An 18414-nucleotide genomic window follows, 5' to 3' on the forward strand; every position below is an offset into this window, starting at 1 on the left:
GTGGTGCCTCAACGGATCCTGGAAACTATCGCCCCATAAGCCTGACTAGCTTGGTCTGCAAAGCTATGGAAAGGATCATCATGGACCTCATAAATAAAGATATTGGGGACCTACAGACACTGGATCCTACCCAGTTTGGCTTTGTTAAGGGCAGATCCTGCCTTTTAAACCTGGTCGATTTCTTTGAAACAGTCACCAAGGCCATTGACGAGGGGAAGGTGGTCCACACAGCCTACCTGGACCTCGCAAAGCCTTCGATACAATACCCCACTCGGGCATTATAGATAAGCTCACCAGCTTAAATATAAACCCCTATGTCACTAGATGGGTTGCAAACTGGCTCAAGGACAGAACCCACATGGTTAGAATTGCTGGAGCCATGTCAGACTCCAAACCAGTTACAAGTGGCATCCCACAAGGCTCAGTCCTGGGACCTCTCTTGTTCGGTATATATTTCTCGGTGGTACAGGCCAACACGGAAGGACTGTGGCTGACCAAGTTCGCAGATGACTGCAAACTGGGCACCATAATCAACTCTCCAGCTGACACAAGCATCCTCCAAACGGCCTCATAGAAACAGACAACTGGTGCCAGAGCCATGGCCTCAAGCTAAACGCCAAAAAGTGTATAGTCATCCCCTTTGGCAAAACAAAGTGCCCAAATTACCACATAGGTGGTAATCCATTAAGTACAGAAGAAGTCATTAGGGACCTGGGGACCCAAGTTGATAGCAATCTCTCATTTGACAACCACGTGGCCAAAGTGGTTAGAAAAACATTTTATATAGCCCACCTAATCATAAAGGGATTCACATCTAGATCAGGGAGGTCATCGCACTCTTTACTCATCCCTCATCAGGCCCATAATTGAGTACAATGACCTTTTGGGATGTACCTTACCAGACACCTGCAGCAACTGGAAAGACCCCAAAAGTACCTCACCAAGAGGATCAAAGGGCTCAAACAGATGTCATATGCTGCCCGGTTAAAGAAACTCCAGCTCTACTCAGTGGCATACCGCCTGCTCAGAGGCGATCTGTGCCTGACGTATAAAGCCATGTCCAACCCGGAATTAATGGACTTGCTGCACCTCAGAAAATCCAAATCCCATCGAGCTACGCGCTCGAGAGACTTGAACCTCAGCACTGAAATAAATAGGACATGCTGGAGGGACAGATTCATAACCCAAAGGCTCCCTTCACTCTGGAATAAAATCCCAGTCCTGGTTAGGCAGAGTCCCACATTGATGCTCTTCAAGAGGAATCTTGATGAGTGGATGGGAGATCGTAGGTTTACCCCGGCTATCACTTCTGTGTCACTGTTAGACAGAGGCACAGTATACTAACCTGAAAAAAAGGCATAGCAAAATTAATTTAAAATGGGTGGCGAAAGCCAAACACACTCTGGCTAGGCTTATAAATGCCCTAGGGCAGATAGCCTAGTATGAACCTATGAACCTATGAACCTAAATGAAGAAAATACAAAATACACATTCAATCAAACCACATAAAATCCCATGTCAGCCTAAAAAAAACAATTCTGCCACAACAAAAGAAATAACACTCCAAACTGTAAAAAAATACAGATTTGATCAAAAGACTGCAATGAAACCCTGCACTGCAAGGAAACAGTCTTTTAATCTAGACAAAATATCATGTCAACAAAACAGAACTGATAAAACAATGCAAAACGTAGATATCCCAGTCTTGAGACCCCTGTGCATTTTGCAGTGCGAGTTACACATGAGCATCATATAGACTGAGCACTCATGCACTGTGCTGGTGTTAGCTCAATCTGGTGCATTCATTCATTCATTCATTCATTCATTCATTCATCATGTGCCCAGTTTATTCAATTCAGGGTCAGTAAAGCCAGAACCTATCTTGTTGAGTAGTGGGTTCAAGGCAGAGATCTGGTCCTGGAATATCATGTGGTATTTCATGGAGTATTATGCATTACAGCTGGGCTGCTGCATGTTACCTTGAAATGCAACACAAATGGTAACTAAGAAAGTAATAATAGCCAAGTGCTGAGAACATTCTATTATTTGATTATGCCTTGCTTAGTTGTTTTTTTATCAAATTTTCATCCTAAAGAACAGCACAAAGCAAAATGCTTCTTTTTTTTTGTTTAGTTACATTGCAACTGTGTGTAATCCAATGTGTCAAGAACATGATAATATTTTATATGTGTAATTTCAAATAAACTTTCACTGACGTTGCCATACACAGGCCCACTAAAGCTATAATTAAATATAAGCACTGAAGATAATAAGACATTTGCCATAAAGCATCAAACGTTAAGTATAAATCTAAAGAAATAGTTATGGAAATCAGCCAGTGGCACTTTTCTTAGATCAGATCTTACACAGCTGCAGAGCAAGAGACGACACATTGTAGCTCTCCGAGACAAAGCTTGGAAACGTTACCAGAAAAACAAAACAATCACCACCCTTAACGAATACAAACTACTGCATAACAAAGTTAAAAAGCAGATTTGCAAATCTTATTTTTCCACACTACAAACTAATCACAGCACAAACCGTAGAAAATGTTGACAGGGTATCTCCTCTCTGCTTACTCCAGGAAAAAAAGAAAACCTCTGCCCTGACCCTCTTCTCACTCAACTACCCCCTCCTCTAATACCTCTTCCCACTCAACTACCCCCTCCTCCATACCCCCTCCCTTCTCCATACAGCCTATTACAATCTCTATTATTAAAATCTCTTACAAAAGCTGAAACCAGGTTCAAATGCATCCACCTACAACTATTACCCTAGCTCATAAATAACCAACTCCTAACCACCACAAAACATGGTTTCAGGCCCGGCCACAGCACCATCACCGCTCTCCTTACCTTCCTTGAAACTATCAACAAAGCCCGCAACTCCGGCCTTATTGTGTCCATCCTCTTATTAGACCTATCTAAAGCATTCAAACCCATCTCACACAAACTTCTCCTCACCAAACTCTTTAACCTGAACCTTTCCCCTACCACTATCATATGGTTTACCAGCTACCTATTTGATAGACAACAAGCAGTCAAATGGAATAAAGCTACCTCCCCATTCCTCAATACTCCCACTGGAGTACCCCAAGGTTCTATTCTTGGGCCCCTGCTATTAAACATTTTTATAAATGACTTCTACCGGACCATCACTGAAACTCACCTCATCCAATATGCCGACGACTCCACCATAATCTGTTCTGCCACTTCCATCCCCATTCTAACTAAACTAACCCAAAATGCCTTCTCCTTAACTGAACAATGGATGCTAGACAACCACCTAGCACTCAATGCCCCAAACACTAAACTAATGTTATTTACTCCTTCAAAAACCACCATCCTAGACAAAAATACCTTCATCATCACCAGTCAGAATAATACACCCCTTAAAATAGTATCTAATACAAAACTGATAGGTGTCCTAATCTGTTACATTGTGGTTCTGTCAGCAGTGTAAATGTAAAGATTAGGTGGTTACATTGTGGTTCTGTGGATAGTGTAAAGGTAACTATTCGGTGGTTACACTGTGGTTCTGTGAGTTGTGTAAAGGTAAAGTTTAGGTACTTACATTGTGGTTCTGTGAGTAGTGTAAAGGTAATAATTAGGTGGTTACATTGTGGTTCTGTGAGTAGCGCAAAGATAATGATTAGGTGGTTACATTGTGGTTCTGTGAGTGGTGTAAAGGTAAAGATTAGGTAGTTACATTGTGGTTCTGTGAGTAGTGTAAAAGTAAAGATTAGGTGGTTACATTGTGGTTCTGTCAGTAGTGTAAAGCTAAAGATTAGGTGGTTACATTGTGGTTCTGTGAGTGGTGTAAAGGTAAAGTTTAGGTGGTTACATTGTGGTTCTGTGAGTAGTGTAAAGGTAAACTTTAGTGGTTACATTGTGCTTCTGTGACTGGTGTAAAGATAGAGATTAGGTGGTTACATTGTGGTTCTGTGAGTGGTGTAAAGGTAAAGATTATGTGGTTACATTGTGGTTCTGTGAGTAGTGTAAAGGTAAAGATTTGGTGGTTACATTGTAGTTCTGTGAGTAGTGTAAAGGTAACAAGTAGGTTGTTACACTCTGGTTCTTTGAGTTCTGTAAAGTTAAAGATCAGGTAGTTACATTGTGGTTCTGTGAGTTGTGTAAAGGTAAAGATTATGTGGTTACATTGTGGTTCTGTGAGTAGTGTAAAGGTAAAGATTTGGTGGTTACATTGTAGTTCTGTGAATAGTGTAAAGGTAACTATTATGTGGTTACAGTGTAGTTCTGTGAATAGTGTTAAGGTAAAGATTAGGTGGTTACATTGTGGTTCTGTGAGCAGTTTAAAGGTAATGATTAGGTGGTTACTTTGTGATTCTCTGAGTAGTGTAAAGCTAAAGATTAGGTTGTTACATTGTGGTTCTTTGAATGGTGTAAAGGTAAAGATTAGGTGGTTACATTGTGGTTCTGTCAGCAGTGTAAAGGTAAAGATTAGGTGGTTACATTGTGGTTCTGTGAGTGTTGTAAAGCTAAAGATTAGGTGGTTACATTGTGGTTCTGTGAGTGCTGTAAAGGTAAAGATTAGGTGGTTACATTGTGGTTCTGTGAGTAGTGTAAAGGTAACATTTAGGTAGTAGCATTGTGCTTCTCTGACTGGTGCAAAGATAAAAATTAGGTGGTTATATTGTGGTTCTGTGAGTGGTGTAAAGGTAAAGATTAGGTGGTTACATTGTAGTTCTGTGGATAGTGTAAAGGTAACGATTAGGTGGTTACACTGTGGTTCTGTGAATTGTGTAAAGGTAAAGATTAGGTGGTTACATTGTTATTCCATGAGTAGTGTACAGGTAAAAACTAGTTGGTTACTTTGTGGTTGTGTGAGTAGTGTGAAGGTAATTATTAGGAGGTTACTTTGTGGTTTTGTGAGTAGTGTAAAGGTAAAGATTAGGTGATTATATTGTGGTTCTGTGAGTGGTGTAAACATAAATATTAGTGGTTACATTGTGGCTCTGCTAGTAGTGTAAAGCTAAAGATTAGGTGGTACATTGTGGATCTGTGAGTAGTGTAAAGGTTAAGATTAGGTGGTTACATTGTGGTTCTGTGAGTATTGTAATGGTAATGTTTAGGTGGTCACACTGTGGTTCTGTGAGTAGTGTAAAGGTAAAGAGTAGGTGGTTGCATTGCTGTTCAGTGAGTACTGTAAAGGTAAAGATTATGTAGTTACATTGTGGTTCTGTGAGTAGTGTAAAGGTAAAGATTAGGTGGTTACATTGTGGTTCTGTGAGTAGTGTAAAGTTTTATACAAATCACTTCTTCATATTGTTTTTTATATCTTGTATTATAAATAATATCTAGTATTTGTATATATTACCTCCAAACATGTAGCTGTATTAGTGGAGCTTTTCTCCCCGGGACTCCGCTGTAAATGGACCTCTGTCCAGTCGGACTTTCCCGGTTAACAAATGTAAAATAAAAATAAATAAATAAAATAAATAAATAAAATAAATAAAGATTAGTTGTTTACTTTGTGGTTGTGTGAGTAGTGTAAAGGTAATGATTAGGTGGTTACTTTGTGGTTCTGTGAGTAGTGTAAAGGTAAAGATTAGGTGATTACACTGTGGTTCTATGAATGGTTTAAACATAAAGATTAGGGGTTACATTGTGGCTCTGCTAGTAGTGTAAAGGTAAAGCTTAGGTAGTTACATTGTGGTTCTGTGAGTACTGTAAAGGTAAAGATTAGGTGGTTACATCGTGATTCTATGAGTAGTGTAAAGGTAAAGATTAGATGGTAATATTGTGGTTCTGTGAGTAGCATAAAGGTAAAGATTGGGTGGTTACATTGTGGTTCTGTGAGTAGTGTAAAGGTAAAGATTAGGTGGTTAGATTGTTGTTCTGTGAGTGATGTAATGTTAAAGATTAGGTGGCAACATTGTTGTTCTGTGAGTAGTGTATAGGTAAAGATTAGGTTAATACATTGTGGTTCTGTGAGTAGTTTAAATGTAAAGACAAGGTGGTTACACTGTGGTTCTGTTAGAAGAGTAAAGGGAAAGATTAGGAGGTCACATTGTGGTTCTGTGAGTAGTGTAATGGTAATGATTAGGTGGTTACATTGTGGTTGTGTGGGCAGTGTAAAGGTAAAGGTTTGGTGGTCACATTGTGGTTTAGTGAGTGGTGTAAAGGTAAAAAGTAGGTGGTTACATTGTGGTTCTGTCAGTGGAATAAAGGTAAAGATTAGGTGGTTACATTGTGGTTCTGTGAGTAGTATAAAGGTATTGATTAGGTGGTTACAATGTGGTTCTGTGAGTAGTGTATGGGTAAAGATTAGGTGGTTACATTGTGGTTCTGTGAGTAGAGTAAAAGTAAAGATTACGTGGTTACATTGTGGTTCTGTCAGGAGTGTAAAGCTAAAGATTAGGTGGTTACATTGTGGTTCTGTGAGTGGTGTAAAGGTAAAGTTTAGGTGGTTACATTGTGGCTCTGTGAGTAGTGTAAAGGTAAAGATTAGGTGGTTACCCTGTGGTTCTGTGAGTAGTGTAAAGGTAAACATTAGCGGTTACATTGTGCTTCTGTGACTGGTGTAAAGATAGAGATTAGGTGGTTACATTGTGATTATGTGAGTGGTGTAAATGTACAGATTAGATGGTTACATTGTAGTTCTGTGAGTAGTGTAAAGGTAACAAGTAGGTTGTTACACTCTGGTTCTTTGAGTTCTGTAAAGTTAAAGATCAGGTAGTTATATTGTGGTTCTATGAGTGGTGTAAAGGTAAAGATTAGGTGGTTACATTGTGGTTCTGTGAGTAGTATAAAGGTAATGATTAGGTGGTTACATTGTGGTTCTGTGAGTAGTGTAAAGGTAAAGATTAGGTTGTTACATTTTGGTTCTGTGAGTAGTGTAAAGGTAAAGATTAGCTGGTTACATTGTGGTTCTGTGAGTAGTTTAAAGGTAATGATTAGGTGGTTACTTTGTGATTCTGTGAGTAGTGTAAAGGTAAAGATTAGGTGCTTACATTGTGGTTCATTGAGTAGTGTAAAGGTAATGATTAGGTGGTTACAATTTGGTTCTGTGAGTTGTGTAAAGGTAAAGATTAGGTGTTTACATTGTGGTTCTGTGAGTGGTGTAAAGGTAAAGATTAGGTGGCTACATTGTGGTTCTGTCAGCAGTGTAAAGGTAAAGATTAGGTGGTTACATTGTGGTTCTGTGAGTGGTGTAAAGGTAAAGATTAGGTGGTTACATTGTGGTTCTGTGAGTAGTGTAAATGTAACATTTAGGTAGTAGCATTGTGCTTCTGTGACTGGTGCAAAGATAAAGATTAGGTGGTTATATTGTTGTTCTGTGAGTGGTGCAAAGGTAAAGATTAGGTGGTTACATTGTGGTTCTGTGGATAGTGTAAAGGTAACTATTCGGTGGTTACACTGTGGTTCTGTGAGTTGTGTAAAGGTAAAGTTTAGGTAGTTACATTGTGGTTCTGTGAGTAGTGTAAAGGTAAAGATTAGCTGGTTACATTGTGGTTCTGTGAGTAGTGCAAAGATAATGATTAGGTGGTTACATTGTGGTTCTGTGAGTGGTGTAAAGGTAAAGATTAGGTGGTTACATTGTGATTCTGTGAGTAGTGTAAAAGTAAAGATTAGGTGGTTACATTGTGGTTCTGTCAGTAGTGTAAAGCTAAAGATTAGGTGGTTACATTGTGGTTCTGTGAGTGGTGTAAAGGTAAAGTTTAGGTGGTTACATTGTGGTTCTGTGAGTAGTGTAAAGGTAAACTTTAGTGGTTACATTGTGCTTCTGTGACTGGTGTAAAGATAGAGATTAGGTGGTTACATTGTGGTTCTGTGAGTGGTGTAAAGGTAAAGATTAGATGGTTACATTGTAGTTCTGTGAGTAGTGTAAAGGTAACAAGTAGGTTGTTACACTCTGGTTCTTTGAGTTCTGTAAAGTTAAAGATCAGGTAGTTACATTGTGGTTCTGTGAGTGGTGTAAAGGTAAAGATTAGGTGGCTACATTGTGGTTCTGTCAGCAGTGTAAAGGTAAAGATTAGGTGGTTACATTGTGGTTCTGTGAGTGGTGTAAAGGTAAAGATTAGGTGGTTACATTGTGGTTCTGTGAGTAGTGTAAAGGTAACATTTAGGTAGTAGCATTGTGCTTCTGTGACTGGTGCAAAGATAAAGATTAGGTGGTTATATTGTTGTTCTGTGAGTGGTGTAAAGGTAAAGATTAGGTGGTTACATTGTGGTTCTGTGGATAGTGTAAAGGTAACTATTCGGTGGTTACACTGTGGTTCTGTGAGTTGTGTAAAGGTAAAGTTTAGGTAGTTACATTGTGGTTCTGTGAGTAGTGTAAAGGTAAAGATTAGCTGGTTACATTGTGGTTCTGTGAGTAGTGCAAAGATAATGATTAGGTGGTTACATTGCGGTTCTGTGAGTGGTGTAAAGGTAAAGATTAGGTGGTTACATTGTGATTCTGTGAGTAGTGTAAAAGTAAAGATTAGGTGGTTACATTGTGGTTCTGTCAGTAGTGTAAAGCTAAAGATTAGGTGGTTACATTGTGGTTCTGTGAGTGGTGTAAAGGTAAAGTTTAGGTGGTTACATTGTGGTTCTGTGAGTAGTGTAAAGGTAAACTTTAGTGGTTACATTGTGCTTCTGTGACTGGTGTAAAGATAGAGATTAGGTGGTTACATTGTGGTTCTGTGAGTGGTGTAAAGGTAAAGATTAGATGGTTACATTGTAGTTCTGTGAGTAGTGTAAAGGTAACAAGTAGGTTGTTACACTCTGGTTCTTTGAGTTCTGTAAAGTTAAAGATCAGGTAGTTACATTGTGGTTCTGTGAGTTGTGTAAAGGTAAAGATTATGTGGTTACATTGTGGTTCTGTGAGTAGTGTAAATGTAAAGATTTGGTGGTTACATTGTAGTTCTGTGAATAGTGTAAAGGTAACTATTATGTGGTTACAGTGTGGTTCTGTGAATAGTGCTAAGGTAAAGATTAGGTGGTTACATTGGGGTTCTGTGAGCAGTTTAAAGGTAATGATTAGGTGGTTACTTTGTGATTCTCTGAGTAGTGTAAAGCTAAAGATTAGGTGGTTACATTGTGGTTCTTTGAATGGTGTAAAGGTAAAGATTAGGTGGTTACATTGTGGTTCTGTCAGCAGTGTAAAGGTAAAGATTAGGTGGTTACATTGTGGTTCTGTGAGTGTTGTAAAGCTAAAGATTAGGTGGTTACATTGTGGTTCTGTGAGTGCTGTAAAGGTAAAGATTAGGTGGTTACATTGTGGTTCTGTGAGTAGTGTAAAGGTAACATTTAGGTAGTAGCATTGTGCTTCTCTGACTGGTGCAAAGATAAAAATTAGGTGGTTATATTGTGGTTCTGTGAGTGGTGTAAAGGTAAAGATTAGGTGGTTACATTGTAGTTCTGTGGATAGTGTAAAGGTAACGATTAGGTGGTTACACTGTGGTTCTGTGAGTTGTGTAAAGGTAAAGATTAGGTGGTTACATTGTTATTCCATGAGTAGTGTACAGGTAAAAACTAGTTGGTTACTTTGTGGTTGTGTGAGTAGTATGAAGGTAATTATTAGGAGGTTACTTTGTGGTTTTGTGAGTAGTGTAAAGGTAAAGATTAGGTGATTACATTGTGGTTCTGTGAGTGGTGTAAACATAAATATTAGTGGTTACATTGTGGCTCTGCTAGTAGTGTAAAGCTAAAGATTAGGTGGTACATTGTGGATCTGTGAGTAGTGTAAAGGTTAAGATTAGGTGGTTACATTGTGGTTCTGTGAGTATTGTAATGGTAATGTTTAGGTGGTCACACTGTGGTTCTGTGAGTAGTGTAAAGGTAAAGAGTAGGTGGTTGCATTGCTGTTCAGTGAGTACTGTAAAGGTAAAGATTATGTGGTTACATTGTGGTTCTGTGAGTAGTGTAAAGGTAAAGATTAGGTGGTTACATTGTAGTTCTGTGAGTAGTGTAAAGGTAAAGATTAGTTGTTTACTTTGTGGTTGTGTGAGTAGTGTAATGGTAACGATTAGGTGGTTACTTTGTGGTTCTGTGAGTAGTGTAAAGGTAAAGATTAGGTGATTACACTGTGGTTCTGTGAATGGTTTAAACATAAAGATTAGGGGTTACATTGTGGCTCTGCTAGTAGTGTAAAGTTAAAGATTAGGTAGTTACATTGTGGTTCTGTGAGTACTGTAAAGGTAAAGATTAGGTGGTTAGATCGTGATTCTATGAGTAGTGTAAAGGTAAAGATTAGATGGTAATATTGTGTTTCTGTGAGTAGCATAAAAGGTAAAGATTGGGTGGTTACATTGTGGTTCTGTGAGTAGTGTAAAGGTAAAGATTAGGTGGTTAGATTGTTGTTCTGTGAGTGATGTAATGTTAAAGATTAGGTGGCAACATTGTTGTTCTGTGAGTAGTGTATAGGTAAAGATTAGGTTAATACATTGTGGTTCTGTGAGTAGTTTAAATGTAAAGACAAGGTGGTTACATTGTGGTTCTGTTAGAAGAGTAAAGGTAAAGATTAGGAGGTCACATTGTGGTTCTGTGAGTAGTGTAATGGTAAAGATTAGCTGGTTACATTGTGGTTGTGTGGGCAGTGTAAAGGTAAAGGTTTGGTGGTCACATTGTGGTTTAGTGAGTGGTGTAAAGGTAAAAAGTAGGTGGTTACATTGTGGTTCTGTCAGTGGAATAAAGGTAAAGATTAGGTGGTTACATTGTGGTTCTGTGAGTAGTATATAGGTATAGATTAGGTGGTTACATTGTGGTTCTGTGAGTAGTGTAAAAGTAAAGATTACGTGGTTACATTGTGGTTCTGTCAGCAGTGTAAAGCTAAAGATTAGGTGGTTACATTGTGGTTCTGTGAGTGGTGTAAAGGTAAAGTTTAGGTGGTTACATTGTGGTTCTGTAAGTAGTGTAAAGGTAAAGATTAGGTGGTTACCCTGTGGTTCTGTGAGTAGTGTAAAGGTAAACTTTAGCGGTTACATTGTGCTTCTGTGACTGGTGTAAAGATAGAGATTAGGTGGTTACATTGTGATTATGTGAGTGGTGTAAATGTACAGATTAGATGGTTACATTGTAGTTCTGTGAGTAGTGTAAAGGTAACAAGTAGGTTGTTACACTCTGGTTCTTTGAGTTCTGTAAAGTTAAAGATCAGGTAGTTATATTGTGGTTCTATGAGTGGTGTAAAGGTAAAGATTAGGTGGTTACATTGTGGTTCTGTGAGTAGTATAAAGGTAATGATTAGGTGGTTACATTGTGGTTCTGTGAGTAGTGTAAAGGTAAAGATTAGGTTGTTACATTTTGGTTCTGTGAGTAGCGTAAAGGTAAAGATTAGGTGGTTACATTGTGGTTCTGTGAGTAGTTTAAAGGTAATGATTAGGTGGTTACTTTGTGATTCTGTGAGTAGTGTAAAGGTAAAGATTAGGCGCTTACATTGTGGTTCTTTGAGTAGTGTAAAGGTAATGATTAGGTGGTTACAATTTGGTTCTGTGAGTTGTGTAAAGGTAAAGATTAGGTGTTTACATTGTGGTTCTGTGAGTGGTGTAAAGGTAAAGATTAGGTGGCTACATTGTGGTTCTGTCAGCAGTGTAAAGGTAAAGATTAGGTGGTTACATTGTGGTTCTGTGAGTGGTGTAAAGGTAAAGATTAGGTGGTTACATTGTGGTTCTGTGAGTAGTGTAAATGTAACATTTAGGTAGTAGCATTGTGCTTATGTGACTGGTGCAAAGATAAAGATTAGGTGGTTATATTGTTGTTCTGTGAGTGGTGTAAAGGTAAAGATTAGGTGGTTACATTGTGGTTCTGTGGATAGTGTAAAGGTAACGATTCGGTGGTTACACTGTGGTTCTGTGAGTTGTGTAAAGGTAAAGTTTAGGTAGTTACATTGTGGTTCTGTGAGTAGTGTAAAGGTAAAGATTAGCTGGTTACATTGTGGTTCTATGAGTAGTGTAAAGGTAACAATTGGGTGGTTACATTGTGGTTCTTTGAGTAGTGTAAAGGTAACATTTAGGTAGTAGCATTGCGCTTCTGTGACTGGTGCAAAGATAAAGATCAGGTGGTTATATTGTGGTTCTGTGAGTTGTGTAAAGGTAAAGATTAGGTGCTTACATTTTTGTTCTGTGAGAAGTGTAAAGGTAACGATTAGGTGGTTACATTTTGGTTCTGTGAGTGGTGTAACGGTAAAGATTAGGTGGTTACATTGTTATTCCGTGAGTAGTGTAAAGGTAAAAATTAGTTGGTTACTTTGTGGTTGTGTGAGTAGTGTAAAGGTAATGATTAGGTGGTTACTTTGTGGTTTTGTGAGTGGTGTAAACATAAATATTAGTCTTTACATTGTGGCTCTGCTAGTAGTGTAAAGCTAAATATTATGTGGTACAGTGTGGTTCTGTGAGTAGTGTAAAGGTTAAGATTAGGTGGTTACATTGTGGTTCTGTGAGTATTGTAATGGTAATGTTTAGGTGGTCACACTGTGGTTCTGTGAGTAGTGTAAAGGTAAAGAGTAGGTGGTTACATTGTTGTTCAGTGAGTACTGTAAAGGTAAAGATTATGTGGTTACATTGCGGTTCTGTGAGTAGTGTAAAGGTAAAGATTATGTCATTACATTGTGGTTCTGTAAGTAGTGTAAAAGTATAGATTAGTTGGTTACATTGTTGTTCTGTGAGTAGTGTAAAGGTAAAGATTAGGTGGTTACATTGTGGTTCCATGAGTAGTGTAAAGATAAAGATTAGTTGTTTACTTTGTGGTTGTGTGAGTAGTGTAAAGGTAACAATTAGGTGGTTACTTTGTGGTTCTGTGAGTAGTGTAAAGGTAAAGATTAGGTAATTACATTGTGGTTCTGTGAATGGTTTAAACATAAAGATTAGGGGTTACATTGTGGCTCTGCTAGTAGTGTAAAGGTAAAGATTAGGTAGTTACATTGTTGTTCTGTGAGTACTGTAAAGGTAAAGATTAGGTGGTTACATCGTGGTTCTATGAGTAATGTAAAGGTAAAGATTAGGTGGTTACATTGTGGTTCCATGAGTAGTGTAAAGATAAAGATTAATTGTTTACTTTGTGGTTGTGTGAGTAGTGTAAAGGTAATGATTAGGTGGTTACTTTGTGGTTCTGTGAGTAGTGTAAAGGTAAAGATTAGGTAATTACATTGTGGTTCTGTGAATGGTTTAAACATAAAGATTAGGGGTTACATTGTGGCTCTGCTGGTAGTGTAAAGGTAAAGATTAGGTAGTTACATTGTTGTTCTGTGAGTACTGTAAAGGTAAAGATTAGGTGGTTACATCATGGTTCTATGAGTAGTGTAAAGGTAAAGATTAGATGGTAATATTGTGGTTCTGTGAGTAGCATAAAGGTAAAGATTTGGTGGTTACAGTGTGGATCTGTGAGTAGTGTAAAGGTAACGATTAGGGGTTATATTGTAGTTCTGCGAGTAATGTAAAGGTAAAGATTGTGTGGTTACATTGTGGTTCTGTGAGTAGTGTAAAGGTAAAGATTAGGTGGTTACATTGTGTTTCTGTGAGTAGTGTAAAGGTAAAGATTAGGTGGTTACATTATGGTTCTATGAGTAGTGTAAAGGTAATGATTAGGTGGTTAGATTGTGGTTCTGTGAGTGATGTAATGTTAAAGATTAGGTTGCAACATTCTGGTTCTGTGAGTAGTGTACAGGTAAAGATTAGGTTAATACATTCTGGTTCTGTGAGTAGTTTAAAGGTAAAGACAAGGTGGTTATATTGTTGTTCTGTTAGAAGAGTAAAGCTTAAGATTAGGAGGTCACATTGTGGTTCTGTGAGTAGTGTAATGGTAAAGATTAGGTGGTTACATTGTGGTTGTGTGGGCAATGTAAAGGTAAAGGTTTGGTGGTCACATTGTGGTTCTGTGAGTAGTGTATGGATAAAGATTAGGTGGTTGCATTGTGGTTCTGTCAGTGGAATAAAGGTAAAGATTAGGTGGTTACATTGTGGTTCTGTGAGTAGTGTAAAGGTATTGATTAGGTGGTTACATTGTGGTTCTGTGAGTAGTGTATGGATAAAGATTAGGTGGTTAGATTGTGGTTCTGTGAGTAGTGTAAAAGTAAAGATTAGGTGGTTACATTGTGGTTCTGTCAGTAGTGTAAAGCTAAAGATTAGGTGGTTACATTGTGGTTCTGTGAGTGGTGTAAAGGTAAAGATTAGGTGGTTACCTTGTGGTTCTGTGAGTAGTGTAAAGGTAAACTTTAGTGGTTACATTGTGCTTCTGTGACTGGTGTAAAGATAGAGATTAGGTGGTTACATTTTGGTTCTGTGAGTGGTGTAAAAGTAAAGATTATATAGTTACATTGTAGTTCTGGGAGTAGTGTAAAGGTAACAAGTAGGTTGTTACACTCTGGTTCTTTGAGTTCTGTAAAGTTAACAATCAGGTAGTTACATTGTGGTTCTGTGAGTAGTGTAAAGGTAAAGATTAGGTTGTTACATTTTGGTTCTGTGAGTAGTGTAAAGGTAAAGATTAGGTGGTTACATTGTGGTTCTGTGAGTAGTTTAAAGGTAATGATTAGGTGGTTACTTTGTGATTCTGTGAGTAGTGTAAAGCTAAAGATTAGGTGCTTACATTGTGGTTCTTTGAGTAGTGTAAAGGTAACGATTAGGTGGTTACATTTTGGTTCTGTGAGTTGTGTAAAGGTAAAGATTAAGTGGTTACATTGTGGTTCTGTGAGTAGTGTAAAGGTAAAGATTTGGTGGTTACATTGTAGTTCTGTGAGTAGTGTAAAGGTAATGATTATGCGGTTACAGTGTGGTTCTGGGAATAGTGTTAAGGTAAAGATTAGGTGGTTACTTTGTGATTCTGTGAGTAGTGTAAAAGTAAAGATGAGGTGGTCACATAGTGGTTGTGTGAGTAGTGTAAAGGTAAAGATTAGGTGGTTACATTGTGGTTATATGAGTAGTGTAAAGGTAAAGATTAAATGGTTATATTGTTCTGTGAGTAGTGTAAAGGTAAAGATTTGGTGGTTACATTGTAGTTCTGTGAGTAGTGTAAAGGTAATGATTATGTGGTTAGAGTGTGGTTCTGTGAATAGTGTTAAGGTAATGATTTGGTGGTTACACTGTGCTTCTGTGAGTATTGTAGAGGTAAAGCTTAGGTGGTTACATTGTGGGTCTGTGAGTTGTGTAAAGGTAAAGTTTAGGTGGTTACTTTGTGATTCTGTGAGTGCTTTAAAACTAAAGATTAGGTGGTTACATTGTGGTTCTGTGAGTAATGTATAGATAAAGATTAGGTGGTTACATTGTGGTTCTTTGAGTAGTGTAAAGGTAAATATTAAGTGGTACAAAAAGCTTAGGATGTATGTTATTCAAGTTAAGTCAGTACTATGGAGCTAGGTGGTATTCAGGGAGGGTATGTACAGTGACAGGTTCAGGAATTTTTAAAATAGCCTTTGCTGGCTAACTTAAATTGTTTAGGATGTGTCAGGTTCCTAATTTCTAATGAGAGTTTCTTCCATGCAATAGAGGGTTTATAGCTATATAAGTTGGACCCCATCTTGGCCTTAGGTTTGTATATATTTAATAGGTCTTGTGTTGCACTTCAAAGAAGTATGGTCTGGGAATAGTGGGAGATGAGGGGGCATAAACTAGGACAGAAGCCAGGTTGATATAGAATGGAGTGCATCATTTGGAGTTTTGATTGTAGGAACAAGTGAGGTAGTTCAAGACAGCTAAGGTATTTTAGGAGACACAGTTGTGAAATTTAGATGTTTGTTAGGCTGCAAACCTAGCTATCTTGTGATAGGTTGATTCTAATTTGGTAAGTAGGGAGAAGTTGAGATTTGTGAATATTTGGCAGCAGTAAGTTAAGCAGGTTAGGATGTAAGCATGGGTAAGAGACATCCTAGCTTTGGTGATGAGGAATTTTTTATTCCTACACAGGAATCCTAGCTTTTGATGTTTTTTTTGATACCATTGTTAATGTGAATATCAAATTTAATTGGTCACCAATGGTAATACCAAGCAGTTTTGTGCTAGTTTCAACTTTTATAGGAGTATTGTTGAGGGACCTAATGGAGAGGGATAGTTTAATGTGGTTTGTAGATTTAGGAAGGAAGAGTTGCTATTTTGTTTTCTTAGGGTTGAGGATAAGCTTATTATTAGTGAGCCACGTCTCTACTGAGTTGAAAGATGTCTGGGTATTTATTAGAAGTTCTGAGGGGGAATTAAAGATAGTGATAACTGCAGAGTTATCTACATATTGGACAATGCTAAAATGGGGGCAGGAAGACTGAAGTAAGTTGCTAAAGATGTTAAAAAGTAAAGGTCCAGAATGGCTCCTTGGGGGACACCTGTTCTTACTGAAAGGGGGTTAGAAAGTGCAGAGTCCCATCTCACTGACTGCTGCCTATCAGAAAGATTGCTAAAGAACCAATTTACTGTATCATGGGAGATGTTTAGTTCTGCAAGTTTGTTAAGTAGCAGAGAATGTGAGACAGTGTCAAAAACCTTTGATAGACCAAGGAAGAGGTAAGATATGACTTTGTGGTTGTCTTTAGCAAGGGTCACGATGTTAAGAAAGGATAATAAAGCTGTGGTTGTACTATGTTTGGGATGGAAGTCATGCTGTGTTGGAGGGAGCAGATCTTCCTGTGAGAGATAATGCATAACTTGTTTGTGTATACATTTCTCATGGACTTTAGAGAGACGGGAGATGATAGCGATAGGACTTAAATTAGAGATTTCAGTGGAGTTACCTCCTTTGTGAATAGGAAGAGTGTAGAACTGTTTTCAGATAGATGGTACTTTGGATTCAGAGATGGTACTTTGGATTCAGAGATGGAACGATTGATTAGTATTGATACTGGTATAGCAAGGGAGTGTTCAGCAATACGGAGAAAATAAGGTTTGTTATCTGCAGAAACAAACCAAGGTTTGAGCTTTGAGAGTAAAGTTTGGATGTAGGTAGTGGAAACAGGTTTGAGAGAGAAGACAATTTCTATCAGTGTTCGTTTTATATATGATCATGAATGTTTAGTATCAGCTCATTCGATGTTTGCACAAAATCTTTTTACTTATTTATTTATGCAATTAATTCTAAGGGTATATTTTAAGTATATTATGGCAGCATTTTTCAAAAGCAATTGACAAATACTAGTGTATCGGCTATGTTTTATTGTTGATTTTTAAACTATTCTGTGTTTTTAATTATTAATAAGTGAATTATTTCATTAATCAATTATCTAATTGTATTCTTAATGTTTAATTAGTTGGCCTATCTTGTGATATAAATTAAGTAGATGGCCATACAGCACAATACAACTTGAAAAAAGCCTGGGATGCGCCAGGCGAAAGCGCTCGTTTTTTATGATTTTTGTGGACTATTGTGGATTATTAAAAGCAACTTTGTCTTTTCCTAATGGACTGGTTTCTTGTACATTCGGATACAGAACTGCTTTTTTGACTGTACCTTGTTTTTCAACATCATTGGCTGAAGGATTACTTGTTTACCACTCCAACGTAAGCTGGTGTTGTGTGTGGTAACAGGTTGCAGACGTCTGGTCCTCTGGGTTCTTTCTTTTTGTTTTTCTTAAGTCGCAGCTTGAGAGAGAAGTTGACTGGGATAGTGGTTGCGAGGAGTGAAGGGTGGTTAGAACTATTATTGTTTTAAGGACTGGGGTTAAAAAGTCTGGAAATCGATTCTATAAAGTAGGAGTTGAAAGTATAGCCAATTTCATCAGATCACTTTTTGGGACATGGATTAGATGAGGTTGGGTTGCCTGGATGTAGTATATGGTTTATGGCATTCCAGAATTTTTGGGGGTCAGATTTTAGTGTTTATGGAGGATTATAATAGAAATCTTTTTTGTCTTTGTAGATTAGTTTTTTTGTCTGATTTCTAAGTTCTTTATACTTTTGCAAGTCAGCTGATAGCTTGGTCTTTATCCATATTTTCCATCTCAATCTCTGGTTTTCATATGGATACAGGTATATTTAGATAGCCAGGGAGAAATGTTTGCTTTTATCTGAACTTTTCTGGGTGGTGTTAGAGAATTTAATATGTTAAGGAAGGTTGCGTTAAAGGAATTTATTGCATCGTCTAGTGGGAGCTGTGTAAGGAAATCCCAGTTAACTCTAGAGAGCTAGGTTCTTAGTGTATCAGGGTTGAAGTTGGAGAGTTTACAGCAGGGGATCAGCTGGTGTGGTTTGAGAGATGGGTGGTATATTGAAGTACCTTTATGGGTGAGTGATTACTCAGGGAGTCAGGTAGAGTTTTTGGATTGTGATATTTGCTGGGATTGGAAACAGGTATCCAATCAATTAAGGAACTTGAAGAATGAGAGTAGTTAGTGTGGGTAGGTTTGGAAATTAGTTGTGAAAATCCATGGAGATTTATGTGAAGTGGTGAGTTTGGATTATTAAGGTTTTTAAGTCCCCAAGAAGGATATTTCATTAAGAAAGTTTTGGGAGAGAGAGTGTATTTTCCAATAGGGGAATTTTGTCCCCTGGTGGAATATATA

This window comes from Protopterus annectens, chromosome 2.part1 (assembly GCF_019279795.1).
Source record: "Protopterus annectens isolate FY-2018-M chromosome 2.part1, PAN1.0, whole genome shotgun sequence".
Lineage (NCBI taxonomy): Eukaryota > Metazoa > Chordata > Ceratodontiformes > Protopteridae > Protopterus > Protopterus annectens.